This window comes from Agelaius tricolor, unplaced genomic scaffold (genome assembly GCF_023055355.1).
Source record: "Agelaius tricolor isolate 1412-34295 unplaced genomic scaffold, bAgeTri1.0.p SCAF_9, whole genome shotgun sequence".
NCBI lineage: Eukaryota > Metazoa > Chordata > Aves > Passeriformes > Icteridae > Agelaius > Agelaius tricolor.
Genome location: NW_027269269.1, coordinates 45,657,075 through 45,677,307, shown reverse-complemented (window position 1 = coordinate 45,677,307; position 20,233 = coordinate 45,657,075). Strand labels below are relative to the sequence as shown.

Sequence of the window (20,233 nt, the reverse complement as noted above, 5' to 3'; positions counted from 1 at the left end):
ACACCATGGAAAAAAAGGAAAAAAAAAAAAAAGGGGGGGGTAGAGAAAGAAAAGTGGAACAGAAACATCCTTTTGACTTGAAAACTCCATCAGAAACAGAGGCTGCAACATAATTTCCTCCCAACCGATCCTGTCACTATCGCACACTCCCATCGTGCCTTTTTCTACATCTGTAGAAAGAATCAAACACAGCTGCTCCATGCCACCCTTTGGTAGCCAAGCTTTCCAAACCTCACAGCTGCTCACAATGCACACTCACAAGGGGAGTGAGAATGAATCCAAGGCACATCCACAGGGGCCTCCCTCAACTCACCAGAGTTTCTTGTCAATTCTCTGCCTGACAATTCCTGACAGGGACCCTGGAAATATCTGATATGAGATATTATTGATAAATGGAAAACATTTGGGGTTTTTTAAACAAGCCAACTGATTTCAGAGCTACCTACCATACAACACAGGTCCTGGCTACTGACAAGAATTTAAAAAAATATTTGGAAGAGAAAACGAAAAAACAAAGTAGAACTCCCAGAACATATTCAGACCATTATTGGATAAGATTCTGGTTTACATTTAATATAAGATACCTCAGCAAATAATAGAAATTAGGCAGAGTGATAAATAAGTTTTCCTTCCTGTCATCCCACAGAATCTCACTGAAATGTGAATTGAGAACATTTCATATGCTTAAACCATTGCAAGAGACCAAGAATGATTTGGGATAAGTTAGGAAACATAAAACTTTGATTTTTTTTTTCAATCCCATAAAAAATTAATCCAGAGCAGGAATAGATGACATTAAGAAGTCCCGCAAATTTTAGAAAGGTGCTGCATACATAACAAGATCATATCAAGTTAAATGACACAGACTGCCCAGTGAGGTGTAAATTGCTCTTCAACCCTTACCACCCACAGAGTTAACTCCTTTCTCCATGAAAATAAAGTCAGCATTGCAAGAAATCTTATTTTGCCACAAGTGACTGAAGGAAAGCAGGATGATATAACCAAGGCAATCATTTGCACATTACAGTGCTGCTCTACCTCAACCTACTCACCACATTTCATCGCTTCCCTTCCAAATCCACAGCCTAGAAAAGCAAAAAGAAATAGCATCACTATTTCTGTTCTTACATTAGTGAAAAACATGAAAAGTGTAAAAAACATCAAAATATGGATCAGCTTTCCATTACATTTCCTAGGGTGTCAGGGTGCACTCACTTTTCCTATTAATTGATGCTTTTCTGTTTCTCTCCTCAGTTATATCCTAACACTTTGTTGGATGCAATTTACCAATCTAAAAAGTGGAATTTGCACAGCTGCAAGTCTTGGATGCCACAGAGAGGTCAGAAGAAAGTAAAAGATCTCCAAGCAGCCCAGAGCTGAACGAGAAAAGGAATTCTTGAGTGGTCCATTTACTGCTTTTGTGATCTTCTCAAAATCAAAAGGAAAGTGAGAGAATCAAAGGCTGCAATTTCCTCTCCCTGCTTTTTGTTTTATGTATTCCTTTACTTGTCACCCTCTGTCTGAAGAAAGAAGGCAACCTCCCACCATCAAAAAAAAAAAAACCCAAAACATTTGCTCAAACATTTAAGCCTTTTTATATCAAGATCTCAACAAAACTACCTTTGCTGTATTCTGATGGCAAAATATTTGAAAATTAAGAGAAGAGAGTACTGCTCTTGTTGCCAAGTTGGTTATCAATATTCAGCCCTTTTCTAGCCCAATCTTACATAACCAGTAGAATTTAACAAGATTTTAAAATGCCATTTTAATTATTTGTAATACACACATTTACAGTCCCAAGTATCAGCATATTTAGTTTTCTAGATATCACACATACAAACAGATCTCTTGGAATCTCTTTTGGCATTACTAGAATTATTCTCAAACAATCTCTTTTCACTCCTTACACTCTCAGCACCATGCAGAGAGGCCTACATCCCCTTGGTTCACTTTTAGAAGGATATTATTTTCAATTCTATGAGAAACAGGAAAAAACCTCAGTCCATGGTTTTTGAATACTTACCAGGCCACAGAAAAATTCATCTTTCTTTGTATGCCCTCACATTCACTCTTAACTTCTTTTTTTTATGTTTTTTGATAATTCTTCATTTAAAACAACTGCTTATAGACACCTTCATGCTCAAACTCAGAGTTCTTTCTGCAGCTTGCTTGAAGACAGGCTCAGATTCATCACAGAGATCAAATACACCTGAGAACACAAAAAACTTCACATAGCCATCACCTGGTTTGGGCTTTTTTTCATTTGTTTTGGCAGTATGAGTCCATGTGTCAGCAATCTCAGTTAATTATCTTGTTCCAGCAGTTATCCTGATTGTCCCACATCCATCTCAGGCTAAAATGTCTGTGGAGAAGGAGGACTGAAGAGTTGATTGTGATCTGCAATGTGCAGAAAGCTTTGAATGAAGGGAGTGAATTCCTATTGCAAGCAAGTTTTCCCCTTCCAGTGCTTTCTACTGCCCAGTGATATCCAGTTTTATTGCCTTTCCTAGGAAGGTTTTATTGGAGGATCCATCTTTTATTGGGGTTTATTGTCATAAAGCTGGCATCATACACAGCCCTCCATCATACACATCTGATGAGATTAAGTTTGTAAGAGTAGTTCCCATTTCTGTGTTTTCTTCAATTCTTAATCAATAGAAACATTTATAGGAAAATGCAGGATTTGGGCTATTCCATATCTAAATTTCATATTGTAGAAAGACAAGGGGACTACTCCCATATATATATATTTTAGGAATAAAGAAATATTCCTATTATCCATAAGAACATTTAGATGCTTCTTCTAGTAATCAACTACCTCATAGGTAATAAGTAACTTGATCAAGGATAATAAGTAACTTTTAATTTTATATCTGAAAATTGAGGAAATTTAAGAAATGTTTGAGGCAAATACATCTGAGTGTCTCAGGTCTCAAAAGATTTTGTGATTTTGACACCTGGGCACTAAAATGATTATTTAAAAATGAGTCTGGGTTAATGAAAAAAATAAACTAAAAATCTTTCTCTTATTCCTTTTAAAGGTGTTATTCTCTTTGAATTGCATAATTTCACATACCATTATCTCAAGAAACAGTAAATAACTTCCAGAAACCTTTTCATGCCTGTTCATTTTTTTTATTCCTAATTGCCACTTTAAACTTATGCATCAACTTTTGCTTGAACATCCCTGCAAAAGAATATGATATAGTTTCCACTTTCCAAGACTACTGCAGCAAATAGAGGAAGCTGATCTATTACATCTAATGATTTGTCAAGTGGAAGCACAGTTAGTTGGGGAAAAAAAGGAAGCTTTTATTCTGCTCTTAATGTAAGACAGAACTGCTACCAGAATAGGCAGGAAATCCTTTTCCTTTGATACTTCAGTAACAGTTCATTATCAAAACTTTAGAAATGTAAGCTGAATTGGTTAGGATAATTCCCTTCTGAGGGGTTTTGAGTGACTCCAGGAAACTTGCGCAAACTTGCACTGTGGCTTGTATTGTGTAACTGCTTTTGTTGGTGTATCTTCAGAAAATAATAGGAAGAGCTTCTAATAATGAAGAGCAATTTGAAGCAAAAAGAATGCTTTTACTTTTATGGGTGTCACTGAAACACCAGAGTGAAGAGCATGTAAAAAGAGACCATTTAATAATTAGTGTAAATGATATAAATGATGTCCTTTTTCTTATATAACCCATTTTTTGCTGTAAGATGGTTGATGAATAAAAACTCCTTAAATTGCCTTTTCTAAGTCTGTGTTCAAAACTGCCAAGTGCTTAACAAAGCAGAGAGCAAGAGCAGTTTTGGTCTCCACAAGCCTTCCTCAAATTCAAATCTATGCAACTCCTATTGATTTCTAAAGGCATCATGAAGCTGGGCTGAGGGCTTGAGCTGTTCCACAGATGATTCTGTCCTCCCTCTGAGCCCCAGGCCAGCTGCAAATTGTGTGGCTCCTATCTGCCACTTACGGGGACTTGGAAGCTGAAAGAGGAAGCAGCAAACTGCCTCTGAGCAGAGCTCAGCTCTGTCTTGATGTGCAGCTCTGGAGTGGAAAGGGTGGGAGCAGCTTCATCTCATGGCTCCAGCAGGTTCTCTGCTGGTTTTCTTCACCTGACTGCATCTCCTGGCCTGCTGGCAGTGAAGGTGGCACTTAAGGACATGACTTAGTGGTGGGCATGGCTTTGCTGGGTTAATGCTTGGATTCAGTGACCTTAAAGCACTTCTCCAACCTAAATTATTCTATGATTCAGTGAAGTCGTTACTGCTAATGAAGCAAATTGGGCTAGAGTTATGATAAAACTGCTCTGAATGCTGGAAATCTAAAATTCTACCTCTGTGAAGTAGAGGTAGTGAAGAGAAGCTCAGTTTCCTTTACTACAAAGGAGGTTTTGCTGCTCTTACTCAGCTGAGTAAGAGTGGTGAACACACATGAGGTTCACATCCCAGACACTGAAGTACCACTGAATGAGTAAAGGAAAAAAATAAGATGCTTCTTCTAGTAATCAACTAGCTCATGGGTAATAAGTAACTTGATCATGGGTAATAAGCAACTATACAAATAAAAAGGTGATCCTTGGCTATGGAATACTTTAGTCTGTTGGAACAATGAGGTTTTTAATATATTGAATTTCAACTTTTTAGAGGTCAGATGAAGACAGTGCTTAAAGCTGCATATGAAAACCAGTGTGATGCCATTTGTAGGTTCCTTCTGAGTGTGGCTTTTGCAACAATTCTCAATCTCTGTTTCAGATAGAGACCTTATTTCAAGAAGGCTGGCAATGGGTAAGCACTCAGGAACAAGCAGCTGCAAGTAAAGTATTCCTCCTTGCTGAAGGCACTCTCCCAGTGCCTCTTCAGCTGTAGATATCAATTGTAAAAACTCTTTGGGAACAGTTTTATTTTAGTTTTCAAACCAAGCTCATATGAACTATAACACACACACACAAATCCACTATTTTTTTTACCTATTATTTTAAAAGTAGCAGAGGCTTTCCATAGAATGTGCCTGGATGGAATGATGCTTGTTAATGATATGGCTTCCTTGCCAGGCTGCTCAGATAAAAATCAGCACATGAGACAAGCCTCTGATGTATGCTTAGACACAGTTCTGGCTCAACATATACAGAATATATATGTATTATTTCTTGAGACAAAGAACATTTTCTGTTTTGAGAACTCCAGGCTGATACTGGAAGAGCACAAGCCAGCTCTTCTTCCACATTTGTCTTTCAATGCATCACCCAAAAAATACAAAAAAAAAAAAGCTGAATAGATCGAGTACATGACAGTAGCAATTGTGTGGGGAAAAAAAGGGCTCAAATCCAGGCTGTCAGCCCTATAACAAATTTTTCCATTCACTTTTTGGAGGACTTTTCAGAATGTCATGAAAATAGAGCAGTCCCAGGAAGGTGCCATTTGCTGCTCCAGAGTATTCTCCTTCTATTTGCAAAGAAATATCACAGGAACAGCCTGTTCTCATAGTGGGATGGGAACTAACCCTCTCCATAACATTTTCAGTGCCAAGCAGCAAGCCCCCATCTGTCTGCCAGCAGGAGAGAGAGAAAACAAATGAAAAATGGAAAGGAGAAGCAACCAGAATTTCGGCATAGGAGAGAAACATCTGCTAAAGGGACAGGAAAAAAAAAAGAGGTTCTGAGAGAATCAGACAAAGAATCATAAAGCAGGTAAAAGAACATAGCCACGTTCCCAAAAAAGAGAAAGAGAGGGAGGAAAAAACAGGTGGTGGCCATAAAAATAAAGCACATTTTTAGAAAGAAAGGAAGGGGAAAAAAGCCAGATGCACTGTTGTAACTATTTACCTGTCTTAATAACAAGAGATTTGATGAACAGAATGGCTGAATAACAGTGGGTTCTGATTGCTGCAATATATGGGCTTTATCATTGGGTTTGGTCTTAATTTTTTAGCTTTTGAAATCTATGTCATTAAAATAAAACAAAATAAAGATCATTCTGTGAAAGCTATTTTTCGTATTTGCACAGGAATTGTGAGGGGGGGAAAAAAATAAGCCACTTACTTTAAAACCTCCTGAGTTTTTTGATTGCTCCAGTACAAACAGAGGAGCATTCTTGTGTGCCTGGATGAAAAATGGCGTAAAATCCATGAAAAAATTTTTTTAAAAAATGAAAAGAATAACATGGAATTAAGTACAAAATCCCAAATCTTCCTGGAGATACACACAAGTAGCTGCCACAGATGGAATGATCCAGCAAGATGATTCAGTAATAAAATTGCTGGGATTGACTGTTAGTCCTGAACACTTCAGATTTAGAAATTGGGCTTCTCAGAATTACCTTTAAAATACTCATACATGAAAAATGTAAATAACATCTGATTCTTTTGTTTTGTTTTGAGAGAGCTACACTTTGAGCACCTAGATATCATTCTTTGGAGCACTTACTCTAATTTTTAAATTTTTTTAAGTGAAACCAATGTAAGGCTTTGTTTCTGTATCTAAATTTTACTTTTGCTAAACCCAGAACAAGAGAGCAAAATAATTCATTGTTAATTCATTCATGCTGCCATGACAATGATTAAACAAATGCTTTCCCAAGGCATTGCAAAGGAAAGCATCGCTCAGCTGATGCAGGTTTCCATTGCTGACACCCAAATGCAACAGGTAACAGCCAAGAGTTTAGCTTATCCTGCAGCATATTCCTGTGATACTTTTTATTCTGTGTATATAATTTTATGACTCTGTCAGCATTTGTGGGAAATGCTTATCTTAGCTACTACAACATTTCTGTTTTGTTTTTATATTTTAGCAGAATTCTAAACTCTTAATAAAACTCTGAGGTTCAATGACAGCTCCCAGTACTTTTTAGCACTTTATCACAGCTGCTCATTATAATATTAAAAATGCTCCCAATTTGTGGCCAGTCTTGAACAAGCAGAAATGTATCAAGTGTTTAGAAAAGGAGAAGGAAAAAAAATAGACACAGATTTTCTTCTACTCTTTGATCTTTCCTGTTCTGTTGCCTCATGCAAATTATTTTACCTCTTAGTGATGCTTTCCTGGTGGTGTATCAGAGATAATTCACAGAAGAAAATATACTTGCCTCAAAATACAGCAGGAGCATTTCTAAAAAGATTTCTAGATATGTATAGACTTTGATGTTTATTAGTCTCACTGAATACTTAAAATTCAAACCAAGGCATCAGAAAACCCTTGAGACAAATACATAATTCATATTTTCTATTTACTATACTTGTTCTATGCATTATATCAGCTTTTCTTGATTTCTGTTCATGGAATATTCACAAAATAATAAAATTCTCAATATTACTAATTTCTTCAGAGCTGACATCAAAAAAGATGACACTAATGTCATTATTTATTTGCCTTGGCCAATTTTTAGATTAGTAAATTACCAGGGGTTGCAGGACTTTCTGAAACACACACCAGCATATTCGTCCAATTATTTTAAGGATGTCTTTCCTACTTGCTGGAAGCAAAGATGATCATTTTTTCTTACTGTACAACTCATCATATCAATAGGGGGTGGATATTTCCCATTCTTTTCTGATCAAAGAAATTATTTTAATGCTTGCTGCATAGGAAGCTCTTTTTATTTTAGATTCCTCTGTTTTCCTCACCTGTCACTGTCACAGTTTGGTGTGGCACTTTCCATTGAGATGTTTCTACAGCTGATGACAAAAAATTTTCTACAATAAAGCGCTGTCAGCATGACTGCATCAGGTACTCTGAGATCTGCTGCACCTCAGGGATGGTACACAGTGTAGGGGCTGCTGTAGGAAAATCAAATTGCAGATGGCTTGAAAGGGAGTAAAAAAGGGGCCTAAAAAGGAGGTAAAACTTCAGTCAGTGTTCTGAAAGTCTTCTCTGGCAAAAAAAAAAAAAAAAAAAAAATCCAGGTATAAACCTGGGAATAAGAAAAAGCCTTCAACCTTTACCTACAGGACATCAGCAAAATCTATACTGTGGTTCAAATCCAGCTTTACAGAGCCCAGCTTAAAAGTACTGGCTTATTATTATCTATGATATCCATTTATACACTATAATAACAAAATTTTACTCATTATGAAGTAACATTTAATTAATCAGAGGAATAGAAGACAATACAAAGATGCCATTTTACAAGGGCCGATGAAACTAGAATTGTTGTCAACCAAAATCTTCCTGCTTTTCCATTTGAAAATACCTGAGAAGCAGTTTTCAGACAAAATTTGGAATCTCGGTTTCTGAAATATACCTAGAATATAAATAGGATCAGAGTTTGAGTTTCTTATGCACCCATTCTGTGGTGAGAAGTACCTCTGGCCTTGATTTCTGGAGTATTACAATGCTTTTTCTAATTCACATGAGATGAAAATAAAGATACACAAGCTGAAGGACAAGGACTTGCAGCTGCATCCTGAAAAATTAAAAGAAAAAAATCAAAATAAGATCAAAATAATCCAAGACTGCACTGCTTCTCAACCATCCTAAGGCTATTAAATATTGTGTATATTATGCTTAAACCAGCATTTACTGAGAGAACATTAATCCAGGTAGGAAGAGTTACTCCTTTCACATTATCTGTTGGATTATAAAATCATTAATCTTGACCACTCCCCTATTTTTTGTTTATAGAGCATCTAAAAATTGAAGAAAGCCCTGAAATGTAATTTTTTCCAACTATAAAAACAACAAAAACTTGGAGTTGTTTTCCATGTATATGTGTCTATATATGGAAGGGGGGAGGTGGAGGGAAACAGACCCTGTGTTTTCAATGTTTTGAACTTCAGGGAATATATTTTTGCAATGAGTTAGCCTACAGAATGTACAATATAAAAGAAAAAGATGATTATAGAACCTATTTTTCTGTGGTGTAACTTCCTAAAAGATAACAGGCCTATTGGAGACAGGATTTAAACTTAGTTCAGTCACAACTTCTGGAATGAGGATAAAATGAAAGATAAAATGTGGTAAGATTTTCATATGATTTCAGCAATCCACAAAAACCCCAGAGTTTTCTGTCACATCACTTCTCACAAATAGGCACTGCAAGACCTTTCTTGGACAGTGATATCTCAGATACAACAGAGACCATAAAAATGCAGCAAACTGCAGTGCATAATTCCACAGGTCTCTGGGTAGCTCTGCCAGGGAGTCTCAGCCTTCATCACACACTAAAAGAAAATTTTAGGGAGCATCTAAGGGAAAAAACCTCTTTGAACTGCATTTTTATACATCACTTTGACCTCATAATCTGGTTTATAGCTACCAGTTCTTTCAAGATGAGACCACGTGTCAGAGTAATTGGCAATTTTAGCATTTCACGTTCAGAGGGACAAATGCACAGTGAAGAGTGGGGGCACTTCTAAAACGTTGTAGCTCGTTTTTCGTTTGTTCTGTTCACCCCCATTGCTCATGTTCAAAGGTCCCGTCCAAAAACTCAGTTAACTGTCAATCCCCAAACCCCTCCCCAGTTTCTATGGTTATCACATGTATCTTTTTATTCCCCACCCCCGGTTGCCTGCCTGTCACTCGGCACCCCTGCCTCTTTTTCCAGAAGCTTCTGGCCAGGGTGTCGGGTGATTGGCTCAGGGGCCGGGGCCCCTCCCTTAGTTGTACATGATTCGTTTTACTGTTATGTCAATCCCCAATGTATCCTTCCCTTCACTCTCCTGATTTGTTACCCCTCACCCCTCCCATCTCCTTTAAAACCCGAGGTTCTCCACACCTCCTGTGGAAGTTCTGTGTTCTGTGCTCCCGTTCTGGAGTCCGTTGGGAGTGTTTGGTCCCTCGGGACCCAATAAACCCGATCATACTAAAGAGACTGAGAGACGCCTCTTCTTCCTGCGGCTCGGAGTTTCAGCGGCCAAGGTCCGGAAGGCAGTTTAGTGCCTCAGGCGCTGTACCCGGCTTCGGGTTGGGGAAGCGCCCCTTCGGCTGGAGGCGGGCTGGCCATTCTAGCCTGGGCGTGTTTTCTACCGGCCGCACCGCTCCACTAAAAGAACTTTCAGAGGTTCTAAACTTCTAAAAGAACATTTTTACCATGCACACCAAAAACCGGGCTTGTTTTTGTAACTGCACTCATCCAAATACAGCCTGGAGGGGTTTGCAGGGCTTGTACTGCTTCAGAGGGTACTGAGGGGAGGCATGAGCATGGTCCTTGTCTCATAACCTCTCCTCATTACTCATGGTTTAACTTCTAGGTTTAGTTACCAGCTGCAAGCCATTCTCATCAATTCCCATGCAAGCAACTGCAGGATTCTAGAAGACTTTAATTTTATAAAATTGCCAATTTTTAAAGAGCATTTTCAATGGGAATGGCTAAAACGGCAGCATCTGTATTGACAAATTCAGTCAGGAAAAAAAAAAGGAAAAGCCTCATTTTAAATCTTATTTACCACACTCAAGCTGCCAAGTATGGCTGTGCAAAATCTGTCAGTTTTTAAAGTGCTACTTACTGCATATTCAAAGCCTCTTCAAAGAATATTTCCTTGAGTTACATCACATGCAGCCACCCACACCTCCCCACATCCTGCCTACACCTCCTAACAATTCAGGGAGCAGGGTGACAGAGCAGCATTAACCTATCACTTCTGAAGGGTTACGTAGGGTTTTACTTTGATTGGGAGTTTTCTTAAAGACAAAAATAGAACAAAAACCCCCTTACCTATTTCAATGTTAGGTTTCCTAATACCAAAATTCTCTTTGGGAGACTATTTCCACATGTAATGAGTGCTGGATGCTAGGGACCCTTTAGGTAATGATTTCTGCAGGAAGTCTTGTTAAGCAAAAATGGAAGAAATAACAACCTCACCCACCAGAACTCCATGTTGTGAATATTTGTACAGCGAAATTCCAGCAAGGATTCCATTCTGCTACTTCAGCTCCACAGAGCAACACTTGGCTCAAGATGAACAGCTCATTTTAGATGGAGGGATTTAGTTCAGGCAGGGAAGGATTACTCACCATGAGTTACAATGGCAGAATTTGGCCAGAGAAGCCGGGGCAGACTTTGCAATACCAATACATCATTTTAAAACAGCTGGGAAATGGGTATTTAAAAAATAAAAATAAAAAAGGTTATGAAGGAGGATCAAATGCTGTCTTAATTGAAGCAGGAATTCTGTTTTTAATTCATCTAATTGTCTTAAACCGCTAACAGGCTAATTTGAAGAGCTCAGTGCATTCACAAACCTGGTATTTAATTAACAAAATCACATTTCACACAATGCCAGACAAGGGGTCAATCCTTGAATGAGGAGGTCCCTTGAGAGGAAAAGGCACAATTAATGCTGCAGAAACTTCTCATTCATTCTTCTGCTGCTATATATCACTCATTGGGAAGGACCCCATTGCTTCTCAGCTAATATTTTTTTTTTACTTACATTTCTCTCTTCTCATTGTCTCTGTATCTGACCCCTGCATCCTCTCCTCTAGTGGATTTTGACCTCTGTCTTTATGCATTTGTGATTGTATTTATTATAAAGAGAATATTATCCATGCAGATTTTTGCCATAGAAACAGGAGCTTCAATGATGCCATTTTAGTGTCCACCTATAATTTCCAACCCTATGCCAGGAAAACAGTTTCTCCTGGCTTAAAAGGATTTTACACACCCCTAAAATTACTAGGCAGACTTCAAGGGATTCCTTAAAAATGTTTCAAGCTACTATGCCAGTCAGTCTCCATTCCTTAGCTTCAGGATGAAACCCTCTAAGTGTTCATTACCTCAATTCAATTTCATTTGGAGGCATTTCTGGGCATGAATAAGGTAACAGAATCCAGTCCCTGTTAGGGCAGCATGCACACACCAAACTGAAGTAGTGAGAGGTTCTGGGAATACTGATGAACAAGGAGAAGAGATTATTTCAACACAAGAAAAGAGAGACTGCTTGGTGAATATATTCAAGAGTCCTGGCAGGCATGATTATAGAGGTCGGACTTAGCATCATTTTCAGTCAGGAAAGTTTCTTCCTTGCTCCCTAAGTCAGGGCATTTTAAATCAAAGTTTGCTATTGCTCAACTTAGGAAACATTCAGGAGAATACCTATAAATAGCCATGAGGGTCTTTAAAAGGTAGTTTTTGTCAGTGGCAAGATGCTTTCACAATTAGAAAACTCTGCCTGGGGTTCTATTAACCACAACAGCCTTTCCTCAGCAGCCAGACTTCTCAATTAGCACTAAGAGTTGCTTCCGACTCAATACTTCCAAATAATAATACTGTGCTTTTTATCCTCAATTGTTTAAATTAAGGTTAGTGACCTTCTGTTATTTATTAGACGACAGTTATTTGGTGTTGACCTAAAAGAGAAGGTATATGAATGTATGTTTAAATGTATGAAGGTATACGTATGTTTAAATGTATATGAACATACGTTCATAACACTTCACGAAAAAAATTTACATTTATATTGCATGGAAAGACTACAGCTTTCTGTTTCTGGCATTTCTGGTTCTTACAGGCTTTATTCTGTGGACAATGTTAATGACTTCTAAAGTCTAAGACTTTTCTATTTTAAAGAAAATGTCACATTACCACAACATATGTGGAAGATAGGATTTCTCCCTGCAATTCAATCTATGCACAGTACTTGAGCAAAAGATCAAGTACAGCATCTTTTGAAAGAAAAATAATTAAGAACCAATGGAAAACAATACTAGGAGGGCAATGGCCAATGTGTGGGCAGCCTTGAGTAATAATCTAAGAAAAACATTATATTTACATTCTATCAGCAAATAGGTTGTTTAAAAAAACCAAAATTATTCATTGGACACAACCTCCTTCCTTTTAGGCTTCAGCAATATGTTCTCCTCGCTTCACAGCTGAAATAACTGCTTTCAGAATTACTTCACAGGTCTGAAAACAACTCCCTGGAAAAATGTCACTTCTGTTCTCTTTTCCCTATTGTATTTGTGTGATTCACCATGAATGTTCAGCAGTCTTAGGCATAGAACTTCGGTTGTAGCAGTGCAATTACAGAAAAAGCAATTTTATGGTGTATCTTGGGGGAAAAAATAGCATTTCATTAAGAATATGGGCATGATTTTATTGGATACCTGTGTGATCTAACTATAAGAACTATAAAAATCCTTTACCATTGTCTCTCAATTGTTACGACAGAATCAACCGGTAGAAATTAAATCTATTATGAGAATACTTTCAAGTGGAATTTTCAGTAGAACATTCACATGCCCCAAAATTATATCCTTCACACCTTTAATATATTTAAACAGAACTAATATCTGAATCAGCAGATAAACTCTACTCTTTTCTCTAGGCGGGCAATATCTTAAAAATAAAGATTCTTTAACATTTCATGTTAGACTTAGACTTCCACATCTGTTCAACCCTCTAATTGCAAATACAAGAACATAATCCTGAATTACACTTTTAAAAGTTAGATTAAGTGATTTCAATGCCTGTGTATGATCCTTGTTCAGTGCAGCACAGATTTACACTGCTTTTCTTGTAGCTTAATTAAAAATGAAGAAATAAGTTCTTCCTGGAGACTATGAAAATCTTTCATACATTGTGATTTACATAATAAATAATATAATTTATCATAATCAAAAGCTTCCCCTGAATGCAGTCACAGAAGCATTGGTACAAAGTCTTACTACACTTCTGACCTGTGCCATCACTCAGGGGCTGTTTCAAACTTAATTCTAAGACAGTTGGTAATCTTCAAAGTGCTACTAAGCATCATTGCAAAGAAAAAATATTAGAAAAGCAATAAACAGCATCCACAGTCATTTAAATAAGTCCACATTTTTGTAAAAAAAAAAAAAAAACAAAAAACCCAACAAAAAAAAAAAAAGAGAAAATACACAAACACTCTGCATTTACAGTCAATAAGTTCTACATGGAAATTTCTTGGAACTCAATTTTTGCCCAAATTTGCCTTATTTATCTATTTTATTTTCTTTATGCACTTACACATGCAAGGGCTTCATAATAATTTTGAGGTCCTAAAGCTGTTGGTGTTCTTAGTTTTTACAGCTAGTTAAATTTCTCTATTAAATAATTAATAAAAGATTTCCTTAGAGAGTGGGCCTGTGGTTGCTAACAGCCTCTAGAGCCAGCAGGGAGCGAAGCCCTTGATCACACAGCGGGGAAAAATGTTTTTTTAGTTCATCAGATGTTAAGATTTTCATTTAAGACCTACTGAATAAAAGTCCAGAACTCATAAAAACAAAAGAACCAAAGAATAAGTTCAATAGAAATTTATATCTGCTTCATTTTGAAGCATTTTAGAAAAAAAACTTCATTGGAAAAGAGATACCAAAATAAACTGACTAGTAGGTAAACATTTCTTAGCCTCTGCATGGACTGGAATCATACTGGAGGGCCCAGAAGTAAATTACCAGCTTTTTTCCCCTTGTTATAATTTTCAGGACCTTGCTTATACCAATAACCTGAAACATCTCTACTTCTTTGTTTCAGAATAGTAACTTATGAGCAGAGAAATGAAAATGCTCTCACTGTAATGATGCAGATCTTCTAAAAGTGTGAGGATTCAGAATAGAATTGTACTTTTTAATCCTTATGTCTTCCATGAGATACAGAGGTTAGAGTACATTTAGTTGAATTACAGGTTTAATATCGGTTTTCATTATTTCATGAAACTCTACTATTAAAGTGGCTGCTTTATTAGAAATTGGTATTTTTGTGTCAAAAATATTTCCCTCATAGTTAGAAATAATTTCTTTCATGCATTCATAGAAACCCTGCTATACCACCACTCTGAAGTTTACCAGAAAAAAAAAAAAATCAGTGGATTTTTGTAGGAATCAATGTTTTTATTAGGGAAAATAATGATTGGAGTAATAAACAGGATCCCTTTATTCACCTGAAATTAGTATATTCTGCATCCTTGCACTACCTCTCTGGAATATCTTTGAATATCTCAATTGTATAGTCTGCTCCAATTATATAAATTTTGTGTAACAAGAAAAGAAAAAAAAAACCTAGTTTTTTGATGCCTGCTACTGAATTGGGTTCTCACATCTGAGTTTCCATAAACTCTAGGTTTTTTTTCTCTGTTCCAACAGCAGCAGAGAAATAGTCAGACTTATGCTTTAAATATGAATTTATATATATATAGTTTCTTAAAAGCCTTGATGTGCAACATTCTTTCACAGAAAAAAATGAAATCTACATAAAATTATTTCTTTAGATGTTAGAAGATCCTAAGAAGGAAAAAGAGAATAAAGATTCATATACATAAGGAGACATGTCTAGGTGGGCAAACATTTTCCTATATTATGATTTAATTCTAAGGGCCATTAAATGCTGAAAATTTAACTGAATCTCAGCAGAAAATTACAATTCCAATTATTACCGAAGCAATAAAATAGCTGAACTCTGGGGCTGTTCTTCACTGATACATAAACTCTCACATGGCTGACCTGTGAAAACTACCGCCAACAGGCCCAGACTTGTGCCTTTAGTTTTCTCACACTACTTTATCTTCCAGTTCTTATTTTTGATGTTAAGAAGGTTTAAATTCTATTTACACCGCAGCCTTTCAGCATTCTCTCAATATGTTCCATTTCTCCCCCAAAATATTAATAGATTAACTGTCATTACAAACTCAAAAATCCCAAAGCAAGCAAAGCCAAGCCAATAGCAAAAAAATAGAGAACGAAAGACCCTAAATGCCCTAAATGTGATATATCAGTGTAACAGAGTTTAATATTAGTATAAAATTAGATAGCTTATTCATACATTGCCTTGGTACATATTACCACCATCTTGTCTGTAAAGATCTTTAGCATATTAAAGATTTTAGCTACTTCCTGACAAAGAACCATCTTCTATTCTAGAAACACTCCATATAAAGAGAGGAAAGTCATGTTGAGAGCTCTTCTGCTTTGGCAGATTGGTTGGAGATCAAGTATTGAAGCACAGAGGAACATAAAAATTTGGATTCTTAGGAAAACATTCCCTTATATGTCCACCACCTCTGAATCCATGAAGTGTTATCTCTCCTGCTTTTTACATTACAGGGACAGAGGGAATTTAAAGCACAGCACTTAAGTCACTCTAAGAAACTTCTCCATGCCCAAAAATATGACGATTTCAGATACCTTTTTACACAAATATTTTGAGATTGGGCCTCTAACATTTACAGATCACTTCAGTGCCTCGTTAGACAACAGCAGAAAATAAAAGTATGGCATCCATAAATAAGGAATCATGATTCAGGGAAAAAGGTTGAATCTGGATACAAGAAGAAATAGAGTTGAGGAGGGTATAGAAACTTGTATGCTTTAGTATTTATTAGTTGCAACCACAACTTCAGCACAAATGACTGATGGCTGATGAGTGAATATTTGTGTACTTCCAACAAGCATCATAAATCAAAATGGGTTTTTTTTTCCTTCTCTTAATTTCCTTTTCACAGAAACCCCACTGATGCTCTAATCAGGCATATTGGGCATTAAAAAATTACCATAAGTTTAGCACATCACAATTATTCACTTCACTAGCTATACTCCCCCTCACATTACTAGGAGCAGATCAGAACATCTATCCATTTCCCTTTAACACAGGCCTCAGAAGTTATATTTTTACTACATATTCCAGCTTTAAAAACAGCCTCTCAACGCCATCCTTACAGGCTCAGCAGCGTTGTGTTTGGTTTGTTTAATGCTACCTTTCAATACTCAACGAGAACCATTTCAGATTTTCACTTGTCATTACTGTGAATTGAGAGGGTTTTCAATTGTTGAGTACTTCAAAGAACAGGTTTTTGTGAACTTATCTGGAAGTGTCAGGAATTAATGAACTTGTAATGAACCATGTGTTACTGTGCTAAGTTCCTAGAGGTGCAGAGAAAAAAATGCATCATCTGCCTTGAAAGATACCAGCAAACAAATTTTTTGGGATAAAAACCAGTGGAACAATAATTAAAGACTCTTATCTGAAGCCCAAACTCTTGAGAATTGTGCCCTATTTTAGCCCCCTAATGGCCAATATTTAGTTTAGGATTTGGAATATTCTAGCATAGACTGGTACAATAGGGGAACTGGAAAGGAAGGGAAGGTAAACAATTAGTAAACATTAGTAAACAATTCTTTAATTGCTTTTATTCTGGCCTTTGGAACATGCAATTTTCCACCCAGAAATGGGATCTTTATCTTCCCTCTGCTGAAGCACTCATGAAAATCTACTTCCTCTGTTAATCTTGGGTGTTTTGGGACTAAGTAAAGCTATTAGATGCAGTAAACAGAAACAGATAAAGTAATAGCTAGAATCTCACAGAAACCTCTTTTCTTCCAAGAGAAGCAGCATGACAACATCTAATTATATATGAAATCCTCATACTGATCAAGACAATTTGGATCCCACAGGAAATAGTGTCACCCAGAAAAAATGAAACATCTTAATGCACCACCTAACCAGTGACAGTCACTTTTTTTTCTTTTACTCCTTATTGAGAAATCTTTCATTTTGTTGTTTTCTCCAAAACATGTATAATCATTCATAGCAGAATTCATTTATAGTTACTCAAGCAGAGAGAAAAGTCAGCGAACTTGAATATCCCACCTCAAGTCACTGCCCTTTGGTCTGTATTTATCAGGAACTGCATCACCAATAATTTTTTTAGTCCTGAAGATGAGGAGAAGAGTTTAGGATTAACAATTCAGAGCTTTTAAGGCCTCTTATGAGAAGTGATTTAATGGACTGACCTTTGTGGAGACATTCATGACAGAATGATGAGAAAGAAAACAGCTTAGAAATTTCTCTCTGAGCATGGGGCTTCCACAAGCTTTGTGAAATACTGGCATCACTGAAATTGACTTAAATACTGAAATTTAACTTGTTTTCACTCTTCAAAAGGTGAATGCCACCAGCAAAATAATATGCAAAACATGCAAGCTACATGTAAAGCAAAAATGATTAAATATGCAAAGAGGTGTTGACTCAGTTTTCGTGGAACACTCTTACAAACAGAGTGAAAACCTGTTATTTAGCAGTGTTTTACTGCTCTGCTCCTTCCTGGGAAGCTCTTCAGAGAGTCCCCAAGTCACCTCTTTTCATAGTTTTCTTGAAGTTTTCCTTTACATTTGATGGGAAATCCTAAATTCCTCACCAAAGTTTTTTGAGATTCTTCTCTTCTACATCCTGGAAAGTTTTAGCCTCTTCAAGTTGCTTTACCTAAACCTCCCCCCTTTTAGAGGTACCAAATAACTTTGATTATCAAAAATAGCAGTATCATGTATGTATTGCATAGAAAGTAGACAATTACACCTACCCACACTGCAAGGCTGAAGACAAAAAGCACAAGCAAGCAGCTGGCAATAGAGAGGGACAAACACTTCTCTAAGTAATAATTTTATCCATTTTTTCTCTGTTTTAAAGTAAGACATACATGAGGAGCCAATATTGTAGTAAAATCTTTGTACTTGTTATTGCAGTGGGTTCTTAGGACTGTTATTTGAAAGTCAGCTGCTCAAATCTGCTACTGAGAGCTGTCATCTGCTGCCTGCCTACAAGCTGCCAATAGATTTTCATTCCTATTGCCATGGAAACAAAGGTTGGCATGACTTGGAGAGAAAAAAAAAAAAAAGTCTTTTAGACAGCCAGAGTTTTCAAACTTTGACCCGAGCTGGAATTCACCTTTATTACCCATAAAGGTCACACTGAGAGATCAGGTAGGGATAGTGCCTGGCATTGTCCCTTCCTTTTCTGATCTCCCAGCTGTCAAAACTGTGAGTCTGGCCGGATTAAGTCATGGGTACCTTCTCTCCAAAGTATCTGCAATCAGGAGTGGGAAAGGAGAATGAAAATCTGGGATTTGTTTCACCTGGAAGCAGGACAGAGCTGCTGAATGTGCCATGTGTGGGATCCTGCAAAGGATTTGACAAGCATCACAGTCACTTCAGGCCCTGTCTGAGCACTCCCATACTGTACCCAGAAAGTACATTAATCTGTAGGAGCTCCATTTCTCATTGCAAGAAGAAAGCATTTCTGAACTATCAGCTAAAGAAGCACTCTCATTGTCTGTTTAATAGAATAATCGTGGAATAGGAGTTAAAATTTACCCAACTTAAAGTGGAACAACCCCTGTCACAGATTTAGTAGCCATTCCCTGAGTCTGCCAGGTACTGAAAGGTTCATGCAGGTGTTTATCTGTTTTTATTACACCTGACAGTGGCAAACTAAAAATGGAGCTTTAAACATTTGCGAGCTTCCTTTGACCCATTTTTTTCTCCCTGACACTTTGTCTTTATTTTTCACCAGGTGTCATTACCTGTGGAAGTTAGCCCAACTCTTCCATTTTTCTCTCAAGTATCATTTGTGGTTTTGAGCAATCATTTCACTTTTAAATTTGGCACAAGGAAAACTACAGTTTGATAAACAATTGGAACACACTGTTGATCTCAGTTTAGTTAGCTGGTATACTTATGGTCTGTTGATTATTTGTTTTTTAATGATGCATTGCTATTGCCTGCTTGGACCTTTTGCCATTACAGCTCCTGTCTGATGCACATTTTTCCCCCCATTTCTTAAATTCTTTTTGTATGACCTTTTCTTTGCTTCCTTTTATTTGAAGAGCACTAGGAACAACCTGCTGGTGTTTCTCCTTGATCAGTGAAGTGCCCCCTGTGCCATCCTTTAAATCACACTGTGTAAGCTAGAGACTTAAGCACCTTGAAGCTTCTGCAACACAATTCTTCTTCAGACAGTACCTCATCTGCTGAGATCATACAGACGAAAGAGATTCTGTGGGCAGTATTGTGCCTGCAGAACTTCCAAAATTACTGCCCTAATCACAGACTGGCAGATAAAGTGGAAAATGAATAAGGAAATACACCTGGACACAGGTGTCCCTACACACCTGTCAGATTCCTGTTCTCAAGAACTCAAGGGCTAAAGTCACAGATATTCTGGTTTAACATGATGCTTCCAGATCAATAAGGTGGAGCAGCAATCTGGGTTAGCAAAGGTGACAGAACATTACCACAGCCATAATTTCAGGGGTTCAATAGCAGCTTCTCATAAAGTAAAGTAGACATTTCTTTTCCCTCCATACTCCCTATCCTTTATGAAATTATTTTAAAAGAAGTTTGCTCTGGCCAATACCACAACTGGATAAAAACTCACAGTACAGAACATAACGATTCCTTCTATATTTGGGTTTTGACATGAAAAATTTTAGGATTATATTTCCATTCTTCTAATTCTATATGGAAAGGGTAGCAGTGGCTTTCTTGAAATGCACAACAACAAATGAATAAATAATCAT

The 20,233-nt window shown here is 37.1% G+C and overlaps 1 long non-coding RNA gene across 1 annotated transcript; it reads right to left on the bottom strand.

Moving 5' to 3' along the window:
• Window positions 1-1,051: 1,051 nt before the first annotated feature.
• On the bottom strand, window positions 1,052-18,545 carry LOC139593229 (uncharacterized). The gene is made up of 3 exons (XR_011680224.1): window positions 18,239-18,545; window positions 2,024-2,209; window positions 1,052-1,085 (listed from the first exon to the last, which is right to left on the bottom strand). It is a non-coding gene; the product is annotated as an uncharacterized lncRNA (long non-coding RNA).
• Window positions 18,546-20,233: the final 1,688 nt, after the last annotated feature.